The sequence below is a fragment of the Polypterus senegalus genome, chromosome 14 (genome assembly GCF_016835505.1).
Source record: "Polypterus senegalus isolate Bchr_013 chromosome 14, ASM1683550v1, whole genome shotgun sequence".
In the NCBI taxonomy this organism is placed as follows: domain Eukaryota; kingdom Metazoa; phylum Chordata; class Cladistia; order Polypteriformes; family Polypteridae; genus Polypterus; species Polypterus senegalus.
The window spans coordinates 49,089,507-49,115,331 of NC_053167.1; the positions used below are offsets into that span (position 1 = coordinate 49,089,507).

General features: G+C 39.6%; 1 protein-coding gene across 3 annotated transcripts in view; it reads left to right on the forward strand.

Moving 5' to 3' along the window:
* opn7b (opsin 7, group member b) overlaps nucleotides 1–25,825 on the forward strand; it is a 101,961-nt gene that overhangs the window by 25,065 nt on the left and 51,071 nt on the right. The gene's annotated exons all lie outside the window — the stretch shown is intronic.

Genomic DNA, 25,825 nt, shown 5'->3' on the forward strand with positions numbered 1-25,825 from the left:
AAACTAATTGTAAAAACAGTAAATCCCCAACCAAAGAAAACTCACGTGCACACAGAAAAGATATGGTTTGACAATACCAAAACAATTACAATGAAAGGATATGCCGCCATTTTTATATACTGTATGCTGGCAGTGATGTTGTCACACATCACACGGTCTGGGTCACATGACGAAAAACAAGCCACAACAAAGATGGTGACAAAATGAAATTATGACCTCATCAATGCCTTTGCCACAAAAATAAAAATAAGCATACACAAAAAACCCAAACATAAACTGAAAATGACACATGAAGTTGATGCAAAACTGAAAAATAACGTAACAGTTGTGTTGAGACCTCTAAAAGAGATTCTTTATGAAGTGATCTTGAAACCCTTTAGATTTTTTTAAATGCCACATAGTTGGTGCCATTCAATCTCAAGTTTCCTGACCTTCCAGAAACAAATGTCAGGAATGAACTGAAGTGAGACAAGTACTTGTTTGTTAATTAGCCTTACAAAGAGGTGAGTGCTAATTAATCAATTGGACAGAGCAGTGCACTAAATTTGCTGATGACACCACAGTCATAGGCCTAATCACTAACAATAATGAAATGACCTACAGAGGACATGATTTCCTTGTGTCATAGAGGTTCCATTACAACAGTTTCTCCCTTAATGTCCAGGAGCTTGTCACAGACATAGCAGGAGATAGACCAGCAGCCCTAAATGTCTTCGAAGTATCATCACTGAGGACTTAGCATAGGTGTAATCCATTAATGCAATCATTAGGAAAAACCACCTGCACTGTAACGTCCCTGGATGTCCGAGGATGTCCAAGGAAAGCTTGCAAAGGCTAAGACTATGTTTAGCACCTCTAGCATTCACTGTCAGTATTGTGTCCTTCCATTTGGGTTACATTGGGCACCTTCCGACGTCTGGTGAACAAAGTGCTCCATCCTCATAACTCCTATAGTGCTGTCTACCTGGATGACGTAGTCATCTGTTCCAGCACATGGAAGGAACATCTACAGCAGGTCAAAGCAGTATTACGGATGCTAGGAAAACCGGAATCATATTAATCCAAAGAAATGTTTCTTTGGGATGAACAAAGCCAAATATTTAAACTACCTAGTGGGCTGGGGTACTCTGAAGCCACAGTGTACCAAAGTAGATGCCATTTTGAATTGGCCAAATCCGAAGACCAAGAGGCAGATCAAAGCTTTTCTTGGTTAAGCGGGTTACTACTGCCGATTTGTACCCATGTTTTCTGAGAGAGCGGCACCCTTAACTAATCTCACAAAGAAGAGGTCCCCTAACAGTGTGGTATAGGATAATAACATTAAAGCTGCATTTTGTGACTTAAAACAGACCTTACGTCAGCACCTACTTTGAAGGCTCCTAAGTTTTCTTTGCCTTTTATACTCCAGACGGACACTTCAAACATAGGCCTGGGGGCTGTGCTGAGGCAGAGCATCGATGATTTCGAACACCCCATCATGTTCCTAAGCCGGAAATTGCTGGAACAGGAAACCAGGCATGCAGCAGTGAAGCGGGAGTTCTTGCCAAGCAGAAGGGTACTACCTCCTGGGCCGTGAGTTCACCTTAGTGACCAAGGACTCAAACCCACGGGTCATGAGGTGGTTTTTGGACCTGCAGCCTTATAAGTTTTCACTCGTCCACCTGTAGTTCTGAGGTGTTATACCGTGTTAGCTGTTATGAATGTAGTGAGAAGTCAAGCAAAATGATACCTTTTATTAGCTAACTAAATTGATTACAATATGCAAGCTCTCGAGGCAACTCAGGCCCCTTCGTCAGGCCAACAAGGCTTTCGTCACACCACTGCTGATACTCTTTGTTGGGTTCACAATCTCTGTCAGGAACATCCAACCCGATGGGTCTGGGCTGAGGAGAGGGTCGTGTCACACATGTGTGCATGGGAGCCAGCTGAAGGGCTCAAATGAAGGTAATTCCACACCAGACCAGAGGATGGCAGAGTGCACTGATCCTTCCCCTTTTTCATCGCCAGACCGACCACAGGAAATTCTGCCTGGATTTGATGATGTCACTTCCAGTTCGAGCCCCGATGACATCACTTTCCCTGCCTGACATTAAAGCCGCCATGTTTGCCTGTCTGTTTGTTCTTGCTTTGGATTAAAGTCTGTACAATATTGAACCACAGCCTTCATTTTTGGCACCCTCTTTCAAGTATACAGGTGTCTGAACCCAAACCTTTTCCTGTGTCCTTTTGAGTTCTTTCACAAAATAAAAAAGCAAAATGGAATTCTAATGTGAAAAAAACATGAAATATACAAAAAATACACATATAACTATATGCATACTGTTTGTTCAAGGCAACAGTAGTATTGAAAGAAAATGGAATCAGGAGTTGGGACAGAGAAACTCGGAATTCATGCAGGAGTCATAATCTGGAAGACAATAATTAAATAATGGAGCTCAGGAAGTGTGGCCAGAATTGTGGTCAGAAAACAACGTAACCAGAGCCAAGAAACATGAGACCTAAATCATCAGAGGTCAGGAAAATTTTTATAAAAAATAAATTTAAAAAGTTAACAACATGAAATGATATGAGAGTTTTTGTTTTTCTCTTTTACAGAACTAGATATTTTAGGCAAAAATATTAAAACGCTGTGCTAATGACATCATGTCCTACCAACAAGTCTCTGCAAGAATAATGAGACAAAATTGCGAGACAAATGATAGTATGAATCATTTTCAATAATGTTAAAAACACATGAAAGCAATAGATAAATATAGCTGCTAGATTGTTTTGCCCCAGAAATCCTGAAAACCATACTCAAATAATTTTTAGAGGTCAAGGATCTGTTGGAAAAAATCAAAATCGTGACAATGTGTTAACATAATACACTTTCTCCTTCTTTTTCTCTCTATCTCCATCATTCTGGCAAACAACACACGACCATGTCAGTAGAATCAAGGACATCTTTCATGCTCCTTTCATGAGGCTACTTAGCATCCACTTGTACTGACAACTGCATGAATGTGTCTGATGTGTATTCTTACATCGTCTGGTATTATCTTAAATGTCTGCTTTTGTATTCATTGTCTGTTGCTGCTATTGCACTACTGTCATTAGTCTGTGAGAGACACGAAATAAGACTTCTTTGAAAATAAACTTGAATGGGCAGATGGAAATGACAAGCAGTTGCTTCTATACATTTAATCATAGATATTGGTCTGAGTTGACTGATAAATAGAACTGTGAAATTTCTAAATGAACAGTGTACTGTCTCGTGTCTCTTCAAGTACATCTCCTATGTGTCCTTTATGTCCCAGTCAGGATGAACCCTGCTCCCTTGAATGGCCGGGAGACCATTATAATGGTAGGCCAGAGAGGGAGCTGTGATATTCAGCTTCCACAATAGGATTTGGACATGGCAAGACGCTGCAGCCGTAATTACAATGGGGTTAGTGGGACACCCTAGTTGGGCCTGGCAGTCTGGAAGAACAGGACAGTTGGTGACTGTCTGTTGTGAGCAGACCATCCCCCTGTACACTGAGCAGCAGCATCCTGGCAAGCCCCAGAATATGTAACCATAGGCCAGCATGGCATGGAAGTTGTTGCCCCATGGGGCTGCCCTATCGGGTTCTATGGGGCCATCCAGGGGGAACTGTCAGATATTAACTGCACCACTTTGTTACTGAATGGCCCAGAAATGTTTTTCGGAGATGATTGACTGAGCACCAGAAGTATTTCTGGGACGGTTGTTAAAAGAAAGCCCTGCACTTGGACTATGGAGTCAGAGTCGGGAGAGGAGCTGGACATCACTCACCTGGGAAGAGTGGAGGTGGAAAGAAAAAAAATTGAAGAATTGTGTACTCCTGGTAAAAAGAAGCCTGTCAGAGGTGCTGTTTGAAAATAAAAACAATCCTCGGTCGAACCTGGGACTGTCCTTTTGTAGTTGTATCTGGGGTATGGGGCTCAGTGGCTAACCCTGCTGGCCATAACGTAATGCCATACCCAGAAGTTACACCTAAGTTCTATTCAATATTAATTTTAGAGTATTATTCAAGTCAATGTTATTGTTTTATTTATTAATTCAAAGTTTTGATTAATTTTCAGTTCTGTTTTTTCTTGTATATAAGCAAAGTGTCCTGCATTGTGATGTCATGAATTCACATGGTCGCATACAATGCAGTTCTATAGTGTCACAAAGTTACCTTGATAGCTAACTTTCATTTAAAAGACATAGCAATCAGACAATATTTAGCAACACAAATGAACACTTTCTGACAGAGCTTATTATAATGGGCTGGAGCTCTATCTAAGGGTGGGTTCCTATATTGAACTTTATGATGCTGAAGTGAATTAGCAGATTAAAAAATAGATTGATAAATGGATAGATGACTGATTTTGGCAAGGACACCTACTGCGTCCCCGAAAAGAGTCTGGAAAAAGCACAGGCAGAATTCAAATGTTGCTATACAGCTGAGTATAACCAAAGTGCCATAAAGGAGAAGGAAGGTCAGGCAAGGTAAATTACTTTAATTCAAAATGACAGTAATTCTGTGACTTATGCAGTTACACAGAGCTTTTCAGAGATGAAACAAAATCATTGGATGTTTTCCTTCTCATGGCTCGTTAGTACAATGGCTGTCAAGTGATGTTCTCACTCACGTATCCATTCAGGATAAATATGGCAAAAGGAGGTTTTGTGCAAAAAAGATTATTTTTGAAGTTAGTTTTCCAATAAGTGTTAACACTCTCGTGAAATTACTATACAACATTAAACTAAAGTCAAATTATACATTGATACAACAAAAAGTAAGAATCAGATACTGTTTTTAACACAAGTCTGTATTTTTTAATCTCCTTAATATTACAAATTACAATTTTTTAAAAATATTTCTGTGCTCTTTTTAGACTAATTGTTCTTTCAACTGCCTCAGTTACATTTACGTCAGGGCTTAGAGGTGGTCAGCTTAATTCTGTTCTGCTCAATGTGCAGACATCTGCTCCAAATAGGTCTTAACCGTGTTTTCTCAGTGCTTTGGATCATTATCATGCTGAAAGGTGACATTTTCGCAAATAAGCTGTTTTCCCAAAGGTACAGCATGATGAATATAAATCTGTTTATATTTCTCAGAAGTTAACATTCCATTGATTTTGAACAGACTCCCTATACTGTTCACCGAGAGGTCACCAGATCATGACAAAGATGTCACCAGGCTTCATAGAAGGCCACAGACAAGAGTACAGCATGCTGCTTGGTAATTCTTCCAACATACTGACATCTTTTTGAATTCAAATTTAAAATTAGACCCATCATTCTGTAAGACTTTCTATTGCTGGTTGTCACCCTGATGGTCTTTTATGTTCTGCAGTCTTTTCTGCTTGTTGTCTTTCCTCAGAAATGTCTTCTTAACTCATCCTACAAGACCATTTCCTTTAAGCCTCCTTCACTTGGTCAAAGTATGTATTTGATCCCAGAGGACACTTTACTAGGTTTCTCCCATTTAGATGTAGTCAGCTTTTTAGGTGTTCCACTATATTTTCTTCTCTATCTTTAACTTGCTCAGTTTCTTCAAATTTCTTTAAAACATCCATGTAGATCAAAACTGTGATTTAATGTCTGTCAAAGCATGTTAGCTCATTCATAATAAATATGTCATTAAAGCCTCCCAATATTTGTAGTTCCCATTCCACTGCTGGTAGAAAACCATATGGAGCCCTAGGTGGTGTTCCGAGTGCGAGGCTGTAGAGTAATGGTACCCCTCTCTGCCCATATCATAGCCAGTTTCGAAAAGGTTCAGCAGCACCTAGATTGAGTTTCATAAACTCCTTGGTGTCCATAGCGTGCATTCATTATTCTTGTGAGAATTCTAGGACCAGGGTTGTGCCACCCTTAGTGTCCAGATCACGCACCCCATGAGTTACCAAAACAGTGCCCCTTGATTTCCATAGCATGTTCCACTTGATTTTCATTAACATTGCCCATCGGTTTCATGGGTGTGAACTCTGAAAAACAGGAAGGATCAGCGCACTCTGCCATTTACTTTCATAAATGGGGAACCTTAAATGATGGCGCCACCCACCTAATAGATTGAACAGGTCTGTGGCATCCAATACACTAATTTATTTGTTAAATTGCACCATTTAAACACTTGGTTCAGAATACAGAATGCAACAGTTTAATTGAATGAGGAAATTTTAAAAATACATGGAATACCTGGGATGCTTTTACAGTCATGGCCGAAATTATCGGCACCCCTGGAATTTTCCCAGAAAATGCACCACTTCTCCCAGAAAATTGTTGCAATTTGGTATACACATGTTTATTTCCTTTATGTGCATTGGAAAAACACAAAAAAAACGAGAAAAAAGCCAAATCCAACATCATTTCACGCAAAACTCAAAAACGGGGCTGGACAAAATTATTGGTACCCTCAACTTAATATTTGGTTTGCACACCCTTTGGAAAAAAATTACTCAAATCAAGCGCTTTCTATAACCGTCAACAAGCTTGTTACACCTCTCAAATGGAATTTCTGACCGCTCTTCTTTTGCAAACTGCTCAAGGTCTCAGATTTGGAGGGCGCCTTCTCCCAACAGCAATTTTGAGATCTCTCCATAAGTATTCAATTGGATTTAGATCCGGACTCATTGCTGGCCACTTCAGAACTCTCCAGCACTTTGTCTTCAACCATTTCTGTGTGCTTTTAGAGATATGTTTGGGGTCATTGTCCTGCTGGAACACCCATGACCTCTGATGCAGACCCAGCTTTCTGACACTGGGCCCTAGATTGCACCCCAATATCTTTTGGTAGTCCTCAGATTTCATGATGCCTTGCGCACAGTCAAGGCATCCAGTGCTAGAGGCAGCAAAACATCCCCAAAACATCTTAGAACCTCCACCATGTTTGACTGTAGGTACTGTGTTCTTTTCATTCCATTTTCTGTAAACAGTAGAATGATGAGCTTTACCAAAAAGCTCTACCTTGTTCTCATCTGTCCACAAGATGTTCACCCAGAAGGATTTTGGCTTCCTCAAGTACATTTTGGCAAACTCCAGTCTAACTTTGTTATGTTTCTGTGTCAGCAGTGGGCTCCTCCTGGCTCTCCTGCCATAGCGTTTCATTTTGTTCAGATGTCGACGGATAGTTCGAGCTGACACAATTGCACCCTGAGTCTGCAGAACAGCTTGAATATGTTTTGAAGTTGATCGGGGCTGTTTATCCACCATTTGGACTATCCTTCATTGCAGTCTTTTATTAATTTGTCTCTTCCGTCCACATCCAGGTAGATTAGCTACAGTGCCATGTGTTGTGAACTTCTTGATTATGTTGTGCACAGTGGACAAAGGAACATGAAGATTTCTGGAGATGGACTTGTAGCTTTGAAATTGTTGATATTTTTCCACAATTTTTGTTCTCAAGTTCTCAGACAAATCTCTGCTCTTCTTTCTGTTCTTCATGCTTAGTGTGGCACACTCAGACACACAACAGAAAGGTTGAGTCAACTTTTCTCCATTTTAACTGGCTTCAGGTGTGATTGCTATATTGCCAGCACCTGTTTCTTGCCACAGGTGAATTCAAACAAGCATCATATGCTTGAAATAAAACGATTTACCCACAATTTTGAAAAGGTGCCAATAATTTTGTCCAGACCATTTTTGGAGTTCTGTGTGACATGATGTCAGATTTGGCTTTTTTTCTCTGTTTTTTGTGTTGTTCCATTGCATATATAGGAAATAAACACGTGTTTACCAAAACATTTGTAATTGCAACAATTTTCTGGGAGAAATTGTGCATTTTCTGGGAAAATTCCAGGGGTGCCGATAATTTCGACCATGACTGTAGGAGATGTTTGGAAACCAAAGCTGTGTTGCTCTAGCCATCTCACAAGATGTCAATACATTTGTCTTACTTTTTTATATCAGTGTTTATTTGTGTTCATTTATTTATATGGTCTCCCCATTTAAGCAACATTCTGTTGAAAAGTGGTACAAATGAACACAGATCCAAGGACCATTCTGTCCAACACAAATACAGGCCTTTTTTAGGCAATACAAAAAGCTCCTTTTCTGAAGGTTCCACTATCTTTGGAAGCTGATTCCCTAATGAATGCTAACTTCTGGTATGCACATTTATTTAATAGTGAATGACTTTTTTAAGTTTGGAGGAAGCAAAATCAAGGTTCCTAAAAGTGGGACAAGAAGGTAATGACTATGTATCTCCCTCGTTCTTCCCCACTGTCTTTACCTGGTTAGAGCCAGTAAGATGCCTCCTTGGCTTGCATGTCTGACTATATATACTATTTAATGTATGTCCTGAATGTTAAAGCATCCAACAAACAGTTGTGTACCCTGAAATGATTCACCCTGAAAAGCTGACATGTTTAATTTTTTGAGGTAGGCAGTATTCAGACAAGCAGTGATCTAATTACAAAGAAAACACAGAGGGAATTGGTTTTATAATGCAGCTCACATTAGTCTGATAGATTTCTTGTTGTTGACATGGTCTAATGCTAGCTGACTGCAAAGTAATATTATCAAAGTACATTCTCAAAAAACACTCCATCCAATACAGAGTCAGTCCTGGTGGCACTGAAGAGCTAGGTGGGATGGGATGGGACTCCAGTCTAGTGCTTGGCCAATTAATGTAAAAATTGACATGTCCAATTTGGAATCCTCACTTAACCTGACCTGCATGTCTTCAGGAATTTGTTAGGAAAACTGGAATAACTCAGAAACCATGTAGACATGAGAAGAACTGGTAACACTTTACATTTAGTGTCCATAATTACACTGTAACTACTATGTAATTACCTGTATAAGTACAGTGTAACTACGAGTTAGTACTCCATACTTACTGTGTAATACAAAGTAACATTATAGTTTCAAGATAAACATATTTTGCTGCAGTTCATCTTAAAAATGATATCGTCATCATATGTAAATACGCGCTTTGTAAAGTGGCTCAGGTTATGCAATATTATAACTGTAGTACAAGTTTACAGTCAGGTAATTGTACTTATAAGTACAAACAGTTCTACAAGGAGCACTTGATTGAGTGCATTTATAGTTCTACACAACATTTTTGTACATACGCACTGTTTATATATGAGGCCCCTGGTCTTTCATCTTGGTTTGTTTTTTTATCACTCCTACGGTTGCCAGATTAGAAAATTAGAAATACGGGACACTTCTCTCTGTGTATTTCTATATATAATATAATTTATACATGCCCCCTAAACACCCAGACCAATATATTATATAAAAGTAAAGCCATAAGTTAAAAGCATAAGGCAAGGATTTTAATGGGTTGTGAAGAAAACAAAAGTAAAATCATTTGAAAATTATTTAATTCAAGCTAAAAAAAATTCTGTAAAAGTGAAATCATTTGAAAATATTTATTTAATACAGACAACATAGAAATATTATTATTATTATTTAATATAGGCATTTAGAAAAAAAGTGGGCCATGGCAATTAGTAACAACACACTTTGTTTATGCTGTATGTTGCAATGCTGATACAGAACTACACAGCAATGCAGCTGGAGAGCAAAACGGTAAGAGTGTCGCTGTCCTCGGCCAACCATAGCAACTGAGCAAGTTGCAAACAGGCAGCTAACACTACTTTCCTCGTTACATTTGGGTTATTTTCATCAAGAGAATCTGAGAAAAGAAAGTATAATTACTTATAAAGTTACAACTAAGTACCATAAGAAGGTAGTAAAAATGCATTTTATTATGAAATTTGAAAATGAACTAAATACTGGACATTTGGGTGTCCCTGAAAGGTCAGTATGGGACAGGGGACAAAATGATCAAATATGGGAAATGTCCCGTATATAAGGGATGTCTGGCAACCCTAATCACTCCACAACACAAAAACAGGACTTGCTAGAGCCCTCCCTCTACAACTTTGACAAGTGAAACTCACAGTTTTCATTTTTGGGCTTTTTCATGTTGCAGGTGCATCATTGAAATAAATAAATGAAGAAATAATTAAATAAATATATTAAATAAATAAGCAAGGAGAATTATATTTCGGGGGGGTCTGCTGGAGCCAATCCCAGCCAACACAGGGCACAAGGCAGGAACCAATCCTGGGCAGGGTGCCAACCCACCGCAGGACACACACAAACACACCCACACACCAAGCACACACTAGGGACAATTTACGTGACCCTGTATTCGGATTCAGCGGGTTAGAAAATGGATGGATGGATGGAATTATATTTCATAACACATTTAATTATTCATAGTTACATTTCATGTTGTTGTTATTATTATTTTTTATAAACTTTGTTAATCCCCAAGAGGAAATTGTCTTATCCCATGACCTTCTGGGGATCAGAGCACAGGGTCAGCCATTGTACAGTGCCCCTGGAGCAATTTTCAGGTTAACGATTTTGCTCAAGAGCCTAATTTATAGTTTAATCTCACAATACTTTTATAAATTTAGATATTTATTTATTTTATAGGTCCAAAATATTCATACACGCCGCAAAAGATCAATGTAAAGTCCATTAACATTATGAAATATGGCCAACTGACAATCAAAGAGCAGAAAACATAAATGCCAGTCAACAGCATTCCTTGAGAAATGAAAGGACCTACTGAACAATTTAAGTTTATCTTGACAAAAAGCAGGCTACAGTAGTTGTTATTATCATAACTGTAGTTATTAAATGTTTAGATTAGTCATAAACCCATCCATTTTGTACCCCACTTAATGCAATCCTGGGTTGCAGGAAGTTAGGTTTTCATAATGGCAACAAGAGCCATAAGGCAGGAACAATTCCTGGATAGGCCAGCAGTTCTTTTCCAACCATAACACCCAACCCTCACACACACACAAACATTAATGCAGCACACTCGTTCATCTACTTTTAATCTGACGTGGTCCAATACTGGATCAGAGCTGACTGAAGCCCACACAGGCATCAAGGGGCAGAAAGCAGGAACCCAAGCTAAATTTGGTGCTCTTCCCCTGTCATGTTTAATCATACATTACATAACACTGAATATAGTGAAGTTTGAAAAACAGTGAACAGAGAAGTGAAAAATAAATTCACAGTGCCAAGCAGCAAAAGTATTATAAAAAAGTAATAAGATAATAATTCAGCTCAACCTTGAGATTTGTTTACATTTTATGATACTACAATATGAAATACAGTACATCTAATTGGGATTTTATATATTGGATCAACTCAAAACTCTATTCATATAAAGTGAAAGGAACATTTCAGAGATCCTACCAAATGTAGTAAATACAAAAAAAAAAAACAGAAAATGACTGATTTCATATAATGATTTATCCCATATGAGTCAATATTTGGTAGAAATACCAATAACACATATTTCAGTGATGAGCCTTACAGGATAACCCTCAAATATAGAGGTCTACAAAGATGGTCCTAGGGGGCAGTATTGGCTGCAGATTTTTGTTCCAACTCAACCAACGAGAAGTTATTTGTCACTGTTGAAGTGTTTTTTGTTCAAGTAACAGTTTAATACTTCTGTTTAGTTGTCTCACTTGTTATGATCTCCCCTCTTGCCTATATTACTCTTAAACAGCTACATTCACTGCTTTGAATGGTTCCTTATTATCAATGAGATGCAGACGACAAAGGAAGCAGCAGTCCTCCATCTCACTTGTCTTCATTTACACCTGTGTGTATTCATTGCATTGTGAGCTATCCAGTTTAATAAAATGTTTGGAAGGAAACTAAAGAAAAAAGGGAAGGACTAAGAATTACTCATCCATCTCAGACTATAAATCATTTGGTTGATATTCTTGGAAATGAAAAAAAAAAATCTACAATTTAAAAATGACCACACATGGCAGAATGAAAACACTAACAAGCCATAAAATTAAATCAAATCTGCTATCAGCAAGGATTGGTTTCTATATAAGCAATCCAACTGTAACAAAAACCAGCAGCCACTACGTCTCTCCAAGATCAAATATGCAGGCCCCTACACTCATAGACTTACTCAGTGGAATTCTGCTGCATTGGCCTATTCCTTCTTTTTGGTCAAATTCCCTTGAGCTGCATGGTGGGAGAGCATCCTCATGCACAAAAATCAAGTTTTGTTTAACACAAGTCATGATGTTCAATATTATGGTGCTTTGAGGTCAGTTGTAGCTGTAGCTGCAGAATTGGCTGAATTCCTGTCCAGTTAACTGTGCAAATACGATTGGGACATTTAATTTGCAGTGTCTCTGTCACCCTGCTATGTGAGAAATTATCATTCTGCGTAGAGATCTGAGCATCCAAAAACACTAAATAGGACCAGAAAAAACAGCACATGCAGCATTCAAAGTTGTTGTATTCACTTCTTACAGTATTTATCAATTCAAAATTTCCAATATTTGCTTCACATGTGCCAAAGTGGAATAGCTCTCCCACCTCCATCTGATCTCCCCCCTAATCATCATGAGATATGCCATGGCTCATATTGTAGGGAGTGTAATTTGGGGTCAAGTGTGGACACCCACCTGGGGTGTTGTTTGCATTGCTTGTGCCAGTTGGATAGTCATGTTGTCATGGAAGATGGAAGGTCTCTGCTTGGTTCCTTACAATGGATAGTTGATAAAATATATTAGAATATCATATATTAGAAAACATTTATGAATTCAAAGAGTTAACAAAATAATCTTACAAACTAAAAGAAAATAATGCACAAGACTAGAGTAAATAGACCCTTAATTGTTCTTGTTATTGTAGATTTGGTTGTGTCCTTAGAAGTGGATGAATTCGAATTGCAGTTAGGGTCACTGTTTCTAAAACACTGCTGCTTGCTAAAATGTATCTTTCATGTTCCAGTGGAGACCCAATCAATATTATACATTCAGTGTGTAATTAAAAATCCATTGTCAGTAGGAGGTAGCTAAAGGGCCTGAGTAATGGTAATTATACCAATGACCAGGGGGTGGCGGGGTGTGCTAACTGTCTTTCTCAGTTACTTGCAGACCATTTCCGGGAAATCCCACCAGGTTCCGACACCCTCGATGATGCCACTTCCGGCCCCAGAGATGGTGTCACTTCTGGTCCCGTCAACATCACTTCTGATTCCGGCCCCAGAGATAACGTCACTAGCCTAATGGGCCTTTAAAGCCGCCATCTTGACTGTGTCTGATCAGTTCTGTTTTGGACTCAGTCTTGTGAAAATCTCTGTTCAATTATTGCAATTTTAGCAGCCAGGATACAATACAATATGCAGGTGGCTGCCCCAAACCTTTATCATGTCTTTTGGCATTATTTGTCACACCATTCAGATTAGTAAGGTGACTGATTTAAGATGGTTAAGTGTGATTTATCTTTAGGAAGTTTCCTAATAGATAGATAGATAGATAGATAGATAGATAGATAGATAGATAGATAGATAGATAGATAGATAGATAGATAGATTTAGATTAATCCCAAGGGGAAATTCACATACTCCAGCAGCAGCATACTGATAAAAAAAACAATATTAAATTAAAGAGTGATAAAAATGCAGGTAAAAAAAAAGACAATAACTTTGTATTATGTTAACTTTTACCCCCCGGGTGGAATCGAAGAGTTGCATAGTGTCGGGGAGGAATGATCTCCTCAGTCTGTCAGTGGAGCAGGACAGTAACAGCAGTCGGTCGCTGAAGCTGCTCCTCTGTCTGGAGATGATCCTGTTCAGTGGATGCAGTGGATTCTCCATGACTGACAGGAGCCTGCTCAGCGCCCATCGCTCTGCCACGGATGTCAGTGTCCAGCTTCGTGTCTACAATACAGCCTGCCTTCCTCACCAGTTTGTCCAGGCACTTCTGTGTTTCTGATACAGATATGCACAACACTGGAGCACCACAAGGAACAGTCCTTTTTACTTTTCTGTTCACTTTGAAAACCTCAGACTATAAATATAATACCAGGCCATGTTGCTTGCAGGTATTCTCCGATGATTCTGTACTTATGAGATGTATTGATAAGGGTGGGAGGGACAGAGTATAGGAGTCAGGTGGAGAACTTTGTTTCTTGGTGCAGAAAGAATTGTTCACATCTAAACATCAGCAAAACCAGGGAACTGGTTATTGACTTTTGAGGGGTCAATGAGCCTCTTTCTCCGGTCAGGACTTTCAGCCAACGAACAGCAATACACTTGCATAATGCCTTGCTGTGACTGAGACAGCCAAGTTAGAAGTTTTCTTTGTTTTTAATTTTCTTCCCTTTTAGTCATTCTGGTGTATGTTCATAGTCTGTCTATCTATCTATCTATCTATCTATCTATCTATCTATCTATCTATCTATCTATCTATCTATCTATCTATCTATCTATCTGTCTTTCTGTTTTCATGAAATGTCATAATGATGCACTAAGTGTAAAATGCTGATCATTTTGTTGTGTGCTTCTCTCATATTTCTCTTACACAACCTTATGTGCTCTTGCTGAGGTTTTGTTCAATCAACAATTTAAATACTTATGCAAGAAAATGATTACCACAAAACCGAATGGAAACGTACAAGACTACATCAAATAAAATTGATTTAACTTTTCATTTGCTCTTTCAATATTCAACGTGAGTTCATTTGTAATTGTATTCCTTCTTTTGAATGAGTTACTAACTGGTAAGTTAGGTAGTCTGACATACCTAACCACTCAATCCAACCAGTCTGTGACTTGCCCCATACAAAATCAAACAGATTTGGTTTTGCCCACTCATGAAAACACATTTCCCCCTTGCATTATTTGCATCTGAGTTTACAGCCATTACATCACTTGAGTGAGATATCAGTTATTTATTAGAAACAAGACATTGGTTGCAGACATCTATACTTTGTGTATTCTGCCCGTGTTCATTGGTGTTTCATCTGGTTTCACTTTTTTGAACTGGAGTCAGTCTGTGCTGTGTGTTCAACGCCCCATAATCCCTTCATGCAAAAATGAAACAAATGCACGGTTAAATTTCCATCATTCTTTAGAGAAGAATGTGTGACCAATTGGTAGTGAACCCCAGGTTTAAGGATGAAATTTTGGGACACCAAGTGGGTTGTCCCGTTTAATTATTTTATTAGAAATTAAAATAAACACATGATGGTCCTGCAAAACAGAAACTACTGCCAGTTGCCTTTTCTCTATTAATGTTGTTGCTCAGCTCCTTGCGTTTAGTGGAGCTCTGTCTTCTAGGTTAGCTTGACTCAAAGTGAAACTCCTCCCTCCGGGGATGCCAGAAGGGGTGGAGTCAATTGCCCTCAGTGTTCATTTTCTCTGGGCTGTGGAGGCAGAAACAGGTGACAAGGATAGCAAGAGCATCCTTTCTCACTTCAGGATGATACTACATACCTCAGCAGAGCCTGGAAGGTGACCCACTGGCACATATTTGTGACAAATGTCATATGCAAATGCACATAATGGAAGTGTTCACAGCCTATAAAAAAAGAATAAGAAGACATTGCACTCATATAGAGCTCTTTAAGACATGTAAAGTACTTTACATAGAGAGAGGGGAAGCACTTCAACCACCACTACCTGTGCAGTATCCACTTGTCTTTCTGTATTAGTACATTTGACACACATTGGTTATTAGGTGGTGAAAAGGTGAGAGAGATGATTAGGAAGCCAATAATGACCAGGCTGTGATGGTCAATTTAGCTGGGACATCGGGAAACCCCGTATTCTTTACAAAAGATGCCCAGGGATCTTTTATGACCATAGAGAGTCAGAACCTCAGTTTTATAACTCATTCTAAGCACAGTGCCATATTTACAACTAAATTTCCCCTTCACTAAACTGAGGCATTGAGATCCACATTCAGACCACAAGGTAAGTACCTTCTGCTAGCCACACCAACACCTTTTCCAACAGCACCCTAAGCTTTTCCTAGATGGTCTCCCATCCAAGTACTGGCCAGGTCTGACCACGATTAGCTTCAGGTGGGTACAATGTTCTAAAATGCATATGATATGTTTGCTATAGGCTAACTTGGAAAGCATCAAAGGTATGCAAAGGAACTGGGGAAATCAATTCAATGATTTTGTTAATTTTATGAGTCTGGCACTGGCATGAATTAACTGTAAAATTTCTTTTATGTAGATCTAAAACCTTAAAAGGTTAACAAATAAAGACAGCAAAACCAATGCAAAAACAACCAAATCCCATTCCAAGTTCCCCAAAATGGAGAACAGCTCATACTGTTTAGATTCCTCATTTTTAGACACTGAATATGTGACTAGACTACATTGTGTCAATTGGTATGACAGGCTTGTTACTGTAGGATGCTCCATTTCCTACACTGATGAAACTGCCAACAGCAAGATGTGATGGCCTTCAAATGTTTGCACAACAGAATAGCTAGTGTTTAATTTTCTAGTGTTGCTTGTGTAACATGAATGTTGAACTTGTTCTTTGTATAGCTTATTAGAGATGGGTCATGCAGTAAGTATGCTGCTGCCATCTGCTTTAGTGCTTCATGCTGAAAGCCTGGAGTGAAATAACGAGGTCAACTTAAGTGCAAAATCTTGAAGTTCATCATTGGAGCAAAAATTTGAAGGCACTTCACTTAAACAGGACAGTAGTACAAGTTCAGTGATCATGGATAGGGAGATATCAAGTATAACGTTCTGAATGCAGTTGAGGGAAACGGGCAGTAGCCAACTTTGGACTGGCTGCCAGTGCTCCTCAAGGGACAATCCATCCATCCTTTATCCAACCTGCTATTTCTTAACCCAGCCAACACAGGGCAGGAAACAAACCCTGGGCAGGGCGCCAGCCCACCGCAGGGCGCACACACACAGGACAATTTAGAATTGCCAATGCACCTAATCTGCATGTCTTTGGACTGCGGGAGGAAACCCATGCAGACATGGGGAGAACATGCAAACTCCACACAGGGAGGAACTGGAAAGCGAACCCAGATCTCCTTACTGCGAGGCAGCAGAGTTACCCACTGTGCCACTGTGCCGTCCTTAAAGGACAATGCATTTATAAAATAAGGCATTAGCTGAGCATACAATGCTATATAAATAAGAAAGGCCCATTGTAGAAATTGTATTTCAGTCCTTGAGGACAGCCAAGTTGAAAAAGGCATGTTGATGATGTCTTAATTTCTAAACAAATCCATCTGCCAATCCAATCTTTCATTCCGTTACGATGGTGTGAGGGGCTGGAAGCCTAAGTGCAAGTGCATGGCAGGAGCCAGTCTTTGACAGAACACTTACAAAAGGAGAGGTGCTACAGTTGGTAGTATTAATAGTAGGGGCAACATGTGTGACACAGTGTATGATGCAAGTGATCTTCTTAAGACGTATATCTTTGTGATAGCATTCTCCATGTCTAACTTTTTTATATTAAATAGTACTAGGATAAGTTTTAAATATTCAATTAACTGTGCAGAAATGATGGGACCACTGATTACCATAAAATGTTTTGCATTCTGGTGTGGGAAGGGCGACACTCTCACAGTGTGCACCAATATGTGTCTCAAATGGGGCAGGCAATGTGGTCACACTACTACAGACACCAAACAATTGATCTGCGTTGCAGACATTACTTAAATCTTAGCATATTTAAAAATTTGTAACCTACAGAAGATGGCATTATGGTGTACTGTAGATTCAGAAGGTCTTCAGATGCCTTCATTTCCTACACGTTTAATTATGGTGTTGCAGATTTATTTTTAAATGGATACATCTGCCATTTTTGCCCATCAGTCTACACTTAATAACTCGTAATGACAAAGTGAAAACCGGTTTTCTGGAATGTTTGCAAATTTGTTGCAAATCAAAAACTGAAATCTCTCATTCCTATCAGTATTCAGACCATGAATTCGGTGCTTTGTGGAAGCCCCTTTTCGCAGCAACGACAGCTTTGAGTCTTCTTATGTGCATTTCTACAAACATTGCACATCTGAATTTGGGCACTTTATCCCATTCATCCTGGCAGATCCTCTCAGGCTAAGTAAGACTGGATGGGAAGCATCTGTAAACTGCCATCTTCAGGTCTCTCCACAGATACTCTTTAGGGTTTAAGTTTGGGCCTTGGCTGCAGTGTGAATTGTGGGACTTTATGCACAGAGGCATGTGCCTTTTTAAATGATGTCCAGTCAATTCAATTTGCCACAGGTAGATTCCAATGAAGTTCTGGACACAGCTCAAGGATACTTAAAAAAATCAGGATGCACCTAATTACAATTAGGTGTTGTCCTAGAACAGAGGTTATTTATACAAATGAATTTGGAAACCTTACTGAGTGCAGATCAATGGGCAAAAATGGCAATGTTTCCATTTAACACTAAATCTACAACACAATAAAGAGTGCAGAAAGCTCTAAATATGTTTTAAGACACCGCTGTAGTGATTAGTGCTGCTGCCTTGTAGTTCCCAGTTTCATTCCAGTCTTAATAACTTTTGCGTTTTGAGTTTGCACTTTCTTCTAGTGGATGTTAAAGTTTATCCTGGACACTTTCCAAAACTGGCACATCTAAATTATTTTGGTTTAAATAAGTATGCCTTGGGGTGGTACGGTGGCGTAGTGGGTAGCGCTGCTGCCTTGCAGTTAGGAGACCCGGGTTTGCTACCCGGATCCTCCCTGTGTGGAGTTTGCATGTTCTCCCCGTGTCTGCGTGGGTTTCCTCCGAGTGCTCCAGTTTCCTCCCACAGTCCAAAGACATGCAGGTTAGGTGCATTGGCGATCCTAAAATTGTCCCTAGTGTGTGCTTTGTGTGTGTGTGCCCTGCCCAGGGTTTGTTTCCTGCCTTGTGCCCTGTGTTGGCTGGGATTGGCTCCAGCAGACCCCTGTGACCCTGTAGTTAGGATATAGCGGGATGGATGGATTCATTTTTGTATGTGGTAATCATTTTGAAAATATTGAAATAGAAAATGGATGAACTGATGAATAAAGTACTGTGAGTTCGGGTTCACATAGAGGAGGCTTTATGACATTTTAGAATTTGTTTTTATTTAAAAGATTAGGATGTGGATGAAACAGGTTTAGAAGGAAGATCCTAGAAGTTGGGAAAGGAACAGGAATTCCCCCAGTTGAATATCCCTCTCCTAAATGTAGTGAGAAGTCAAGCAAAATGACACCTTTTATTGACTAACTAAAAAGATTAAAATATGCAAGCTTTCAAGGCAACTCAGGCCCCTTCTTCAGGTAAGATGTAATACAGAAACTGGAGTTCCTTGCATATTGTAATCTTTTTAGTTAGCCAATAAAAGGTGTCATTTTGCTTGACTTCTCACTACATTCATAATGGCTAACACGGTACAACACCCTCTCCTAAATGAAATTGAGCAGCCTTTTCACACAGGGTGATCCCTAGCTTCACCAGCAGTATGATCCAGGGACCTAGTAGCAAGGGAACTGCACCTTAAACCCCAGGTTTGGCTGTTCAGTCTTCACCTTCAATTCACTGTGAGACCCTGAGCAAGTCACTTAATTTGTGTAAAAAAGTATGTAAACAATTGTAATTACTATTCATTTATTAAAGGCAATAAATACGTCAGCCAAAAATATACAGGAATAAAAATCTTCTAAATGTACTGTGTGGAAGAAACATTAGACTTAGGGGTCACATAGTCATTTAGGATAAAGTGTTTTGATATGCTTTCTTCTTAGAAGAATAAAAGGGTTAGTAAATTTTCGAAGCCTGTTCAGGAATACCAAGAAACCAGATAAAGATCAAGTGAAGAACAAAGACTAAAATGTACTAGCAGCAGGATGACGTACTGTAATACACCAAATGTTTTATTAAGAGATCAGAAGATGTTGTGAGGATCAGCCCGGCTACAGACAAACACCAGGACACACAATCTTCAAAAGCACACACATTTATTTTACAGTTCTTTTCTCGCACAACACCAGTGCACTAAAACAGCCACAACAATTCAGTCCTTACTTTTACTTTCTCTTCTTTTTCTGCCGCCTCTACTCCTCTCCTCACAAGCTTTGTCCTCCTCCTCCTGACTCCGGTTCCCTGAATGGAGTGAAGCGACCCCTTTTATAATGCACCCAGATGTGCTCCAGGTGTTCCCTGACCTTCCTGCAGCACTTCCTGGTGTGGCGGAAGTGTTGCATTCCATGGCTCCGGAACCATCCGGGCCCCCCCTAGCGATGGCCACGGGTCTCCACAGGGTTCCAGCTCCGTGGTTTCCATGCAATCCCAGAGGGCTGCCATCTTGCGTCCCAGAGTAGGAATTGGTCCTCTGCTTCTCCTGGCCTCCCGGTGGGGCAAGGTCCCTGGCCGTCTATCACAATGTCCTGTAAACAATAAAACTAGACAGTTGTCACATACATGCATGCAGATTTCAAAGTTAATACCCAAACTAACAGATATTGAAGAACAACGATATAATGTAGAAAGACTTTTATTTAGGCTGTGTCGTGCTTTATGCTAAACACCTCATGTCTTTTAACCAATCAGAGTTACAAAATGTATGCATTGATTGACACTGTATGTAAATTCAATAGCTTATAAAATGAACCTCTGTCCTTTGTTTGTGTGACCGTTGTCATCATGCTGTAACAGACTGCTGTGAGAGATGCGCCCTCCTCAGTCTGGTGCCGCAGGTGTAATAAATGACGTAGATGCCTGATTATTGACTAAAAGGTTTTATCAGACTTGTCTTGTTAAAGGATATGTCCATCCATCCATCGTGACTACAGGGTCACAGGGGTCTGCTGGAGCCAATCCCAGCCAACACAGGGCGCAAGGCAGGAAACAAACCCCAGGCAGGGCGCCACACACACTCACACATGCCAAGCACACACTAGGGACAATTTAGAATGGCCAATACACCTAACCTGCATGTCTTTGGACTGTGGGAGGAAACCGGAGTACCCGGAGGAAACCCACGTAGACACGGGGAGAACATGCAAACTCCAAGGAGGGAGGACCCGGGAGGCAAACCCGGGTCTCCTAACTGCAAGGCAGCAGCGCTACCCACTGTGCCACTGTGCTGCCCTAAAGGATATGTTTCTTTCTTTACTTATTTTGTTGATTTCTACTACAACTGTTTGTCATTTAGGGTGGCAAACCAGGTCTCAGATGTACCAGGATAGCTGGTGTGTGTAGGTGTGCAAGCATGTCTACACCTTCAGATATTTGTGAGACATTTGTGTGTCAGAGTGGCATCAGGTGGTGGCAGGCAGGAGAATGCCCTACTTTAGCTAAGAAGGGAAGCAGACAAATGCTGCTCAGGCGTGGAGTTCTTATTTATATTACATTTTATGTTGTTAATGACTGAGCAAACAGTTTTATTATACACAATAAATTTGCAATTGTATGTTACCTTTTATAGTGAGTGCAACTTCAAAGTATGATAAAAACGGCCATCATTTCTGTTAATCCATAAATGGCTCTGCTGTAATTTTACCGTACACCAATCGTAAATTGTTTTTTTGTAAAAACATAAAATGTTTATATTTAATAAAAATGAGTTATGAAACAGGACATGAAAATAAGAGTAACAGACTAAAGAAAATATTTAGTTCCTCAGAGAAGAACCATAATAAGAAACCCATGGAGTAATAATTCTTTAATTATTTTTGAATGAGGCCAGAACATTTTCTAAAGATTTTTTCTGGCTTGAACCTAATTTATGTGGTAGTATTATAAATAAAAAAAATACTTAGAGTTAGGTAGGCTGTTAACAGATACACATATGTAAAGATGGAGGAATGTGGTGAAGTCTCAGGAGCAATAGTTCAACAAATGCTGCCCTATACCATTATGTCTTTAGGACTGCCTAAGCACAAACCTAATCTAAGCAAAAGAGGTCAGTCACCACTGAACGATGCACTAAATATTAACAACTAAATGAATTAGATTAATTTATCATCTATTACAAATAAAAAAAAAGGAAAATTTAACGTAAAGAAAGGCACAAATTAGCACAACTCAAAACAGGAGGGAGAAAAACTCAACAGCAAAAGCAATTAACAAGGACCAACACTCAACTTCAATAATTCAATCACATAAATCACATTAAGAAACTTTCTTACTTCCACCTCCGTAACATATCCTGTGTTCGCTCCTTCCTCTCCTTTTTTAATGCTGAGAAACTTGTCCATGCTTCTATAACGTCCCGCATAGATTATTGTAACTCGCTGCTGGCAGGTGCCCCTTCTAATCTTATATCACAGCTCCAGCTTATTCAAAACTCGGCTGCAAGAGTCCTTACTTGAGCCAGCAGCAGCGAGCACATCACACCCATCCTGCTCTGTCTTCACTGGCTCCCTGTGTCTTACAGAATTGAATATAAAATCCTACTAATAACCTACAATTCCTTAAATAACCTTGCGCCAAACTACATCAGTGACCTTCTCCATCACTATGTGCCTGCCCGCTCACTAAGGTCCTCTGATTCTGGAAATCTTGTTGTACCCCACACTAATCTACACTCCATGGGTGACAGGGCCTTCAGCTGTATAGCGCCCAGACTCTGGAATGACCTACCGAAATTAATCAGATCAGCTGACTCCATGAATTCTTTTAAAAAACAACTTAAAACTCATCTGTTCAGGAAGGCTTTTAGCTCTACTTGACTTCATTCCCCTTCTCTCAGTTTACCTCTCTGTCAAGATGCTCATGTAACCTGTGTGTGTGTGCTAGACCATTAATTCTGTTGTCTGTTAGGCTTTTCTCTGAATTTACTCTCTTAATATTCTTTATTTATTTATTTGGTTTGTACAATGCTATACGCTGTATACCCTGCCGTACTTTCTTATATTCTGTAAGTGCCTTAAGCATGGGAAAGGCGCTATATAAATAAAGCGTATTATTATTATTATTAATAATTCAATAATACACTTCTTGAGTTAACAAAATGGTGCCTCTCGGTTTCCATACCACGAACAATAGGGAAGGGTGGAAAGGTCCGGAGCACATGCCCCTTCAGTTAATAGTGCCCCTCAATTTTTGCCACACAACATGGGATGAAATTCCTGAATACATGCTGCTTGAGTTACATAAACAGCCCCCTTGGTGTCCCAAGCGTGCAACCCTTAACTTTTATAAACACTGTAGTAGCCAGCCACCTATTTTGCCTAATGGATTGACTGGCTCTGAGACTAAAAACCCAAAAACCATTAACCCCACAATGAACATCAGAATCCCAAACCCAATGTAGAATACTAAATGGAACATGCAGAGGATAGATAGATAGATAGATAGATAGATAGATAGATAGATAGATAGATAGATAGATAGATAGATAGATAGATAGATAGATAGATAGATAGATAGATAGATAGATAGATAGATAGATAGATAGATAGATAGATAGAACTTTATTTGTCCCCAGGGGAAAATTTGGCTTTTTAGAGAAGCCATTTAAATAAGCAAATAAATACATACATACATGAATAAATATACACACACAGTTTGGTCTGAACACACACGGGATGCCTATAAAGCCAGGAAAGTCAAATGAAAGAAAACCAGCCATTGGCAGTCCCAGTCACTATGAGGCATTATGGAGATGTATTGCTGCTGGTATGAAGGAGACCCAATAACGTTTCTTGACACACTTCTGCTGAATAATTTGTTGGCTAAAAGTCCTCAGTGTTAGTATATCACAGAGAGGATGTGCAGCTTTGTTCATAATGGCATTCAGTTTTGTTTTAATTCTCTCCTTTGCTATAAATTTTCCTTTGTGAATTTCCCCTTGGGATTTGTGAATTTCCCCTTGGGATTAATAAAGTATCTATCTATCTATCTATCTATCTATCTATCTATCTATCTATCTATCTATCTATCTATCTATCTATCTATCTATCTATCTATCTATCTATCTATCTATCTATCTATCTATCTATCTATCTATCTATCTATCTATCTATCTATCTATCTATCTATCAACTCCAGCGGGTCCAGATTGTGCCCCATAACTGAGCTTGCCCAATAAAGAAGCTTGTCGATTGGCAGAGAAGTACGTAAGAGTGGTACAGGATATGTACGAGGGAAGTATGACAGTGGTGAAGTCTGCAGTAGTGGTGTTGGATGCATTAAAGGTGGAGGTGGGATTACATCAGGGATCAGCTATGAGCCCTTTCATATTTGCAATGATGATGGACAGGTTGACAGACAAGATTAGACAGGAGTCCCCGTGGACGATGATATTTGCCGATGACATTATGATCTGTAGCGATAGCAGGAAGCAGGTTGAGGAGACCCTGGAGAGATGGAGATATGCTCTGGAGCCATTGGCAGTTCCAGTCACTATGAGGCATTATGCAGATGTATTGCTGCTGGTATGAAGGAGACCCAATAGCATTTCTTGACACACTTCTGCTGAATAATTTGTTGACTGAACGTCTTCAGTGTTAGTGTGTCACAGAGAGGATGTGCAGCTTTGTTCATAATGGTATTCAGTTTTGTTTTAATTCTCTCCTTTGCTATAACCTCCAGCAGGTCCAGATTGTGCCCCATAACTGAGCTTGCCCAATAAAGAAGCTTGTCGATTCAGTGGGCGTCTCTTGAACTGATGTTACCAGTCCAGCACACCACAGCATAGTGAATCAAATTGGCCGTCAGAGAGTTATTGAAGAAGTGAAGGATGTCACTTTCCACATTAAAGGAACGCAGTCTCCTAAGGAAAAAGAGCCTGCTCTGCTCTTTCTTATACAGCTCTCTGTGTTCTGAGACCAGTTCAACCTGTCATTAATGTGGACACCTAAGTACTTGTAGTAGTGGACCACCTCTACATCCACTCCTTGAATAGTGTAAGCTAAAGAGCACCTCACTAGCAGTGGCATCAAGAAGAGTACCACTGGGAGGAGTTGTTATCAAATAAACATCTTAGCAAATGATTGTAGCTGCAGCAGCTTCTTAAATATAACTTCAGGTGACTGGCATAATTAGCAGAGGATCTGAATTATAAAAGACACATGAAAGCGTTAGAGAAAGCATGGAAAAACAAGTAAAAAAAAAAAAGGAAAGGAAATGAAATGAAATCAATGAATGGGGCAAAGCCCCAATTAAATCCTAATACTTGTAAGATGAAATACCAGGGTACATTGGCTCTCAGCTGTTAAATGAGCAGGAGGAGCTTTTAATGTTCTTTTGGTGAAGGAGGTGGTTCAAAACATACGAAAAGAATATTATTATTACTTTGATTAAGATGAAAATTGTAGAAGCCAAAACAGCTGCAGAGGAAAAGTACAGTTCTCAAAACAATTGACATTTAACGAAGACATGAAGAAGGCTGTGATACTTTAGATGGAAAGTGTTACATACAAGGATTTCCAATTCAACAATGCAGCAAACATGCCTTATGCCTTATGAAAATAACCTATCATTAGAGGAAAACTTCAATGAAATGAGCAAGGAATTAGCTGTGTATGTTTGTCTGATTATTTTGCTGTCAACGTAAAGATGTCAGAAGGAAATGGACACACAAAGGGGACAGGCATTACGTAATCACTTCTTGAAAGTGTAACTGCTAATAGGGGTGTCATTATCAGATCAGCTTCCAATGCAATTTTTGCTCTGAGAATGTTGATGGAGAAGTTTAGAGAAGGCCAGGAGTTACTTTGCGTCTTTGTGGACCTGGAGAAAGCATATGACAGGCTGCCTTGAGAGGAGCTGTGGTATTGTATGAGGAAGTCGGGATTGGCAGAGAAGTACGTAAGAGTGGTACAGGTTATGTACAAGGGAAGTGTGACAGTGGTGAAGTCTGCAGTAGTGGTGATGGATGCATTCAAAGTGGAGGTGGGATTACATCAGGGATCGACTCTGAGCCCTTTCTTATTTGCAATGGTGATGGACAGGTTGACGGACAAGATTAGACAGGAGTCCCCGTGGACTATGATGTTTGCTGATGACACTGTGATCTGTAGTAATAGTAGGGAGCAGATTGAGGAGACCCTGGAGAGGTGGAGAT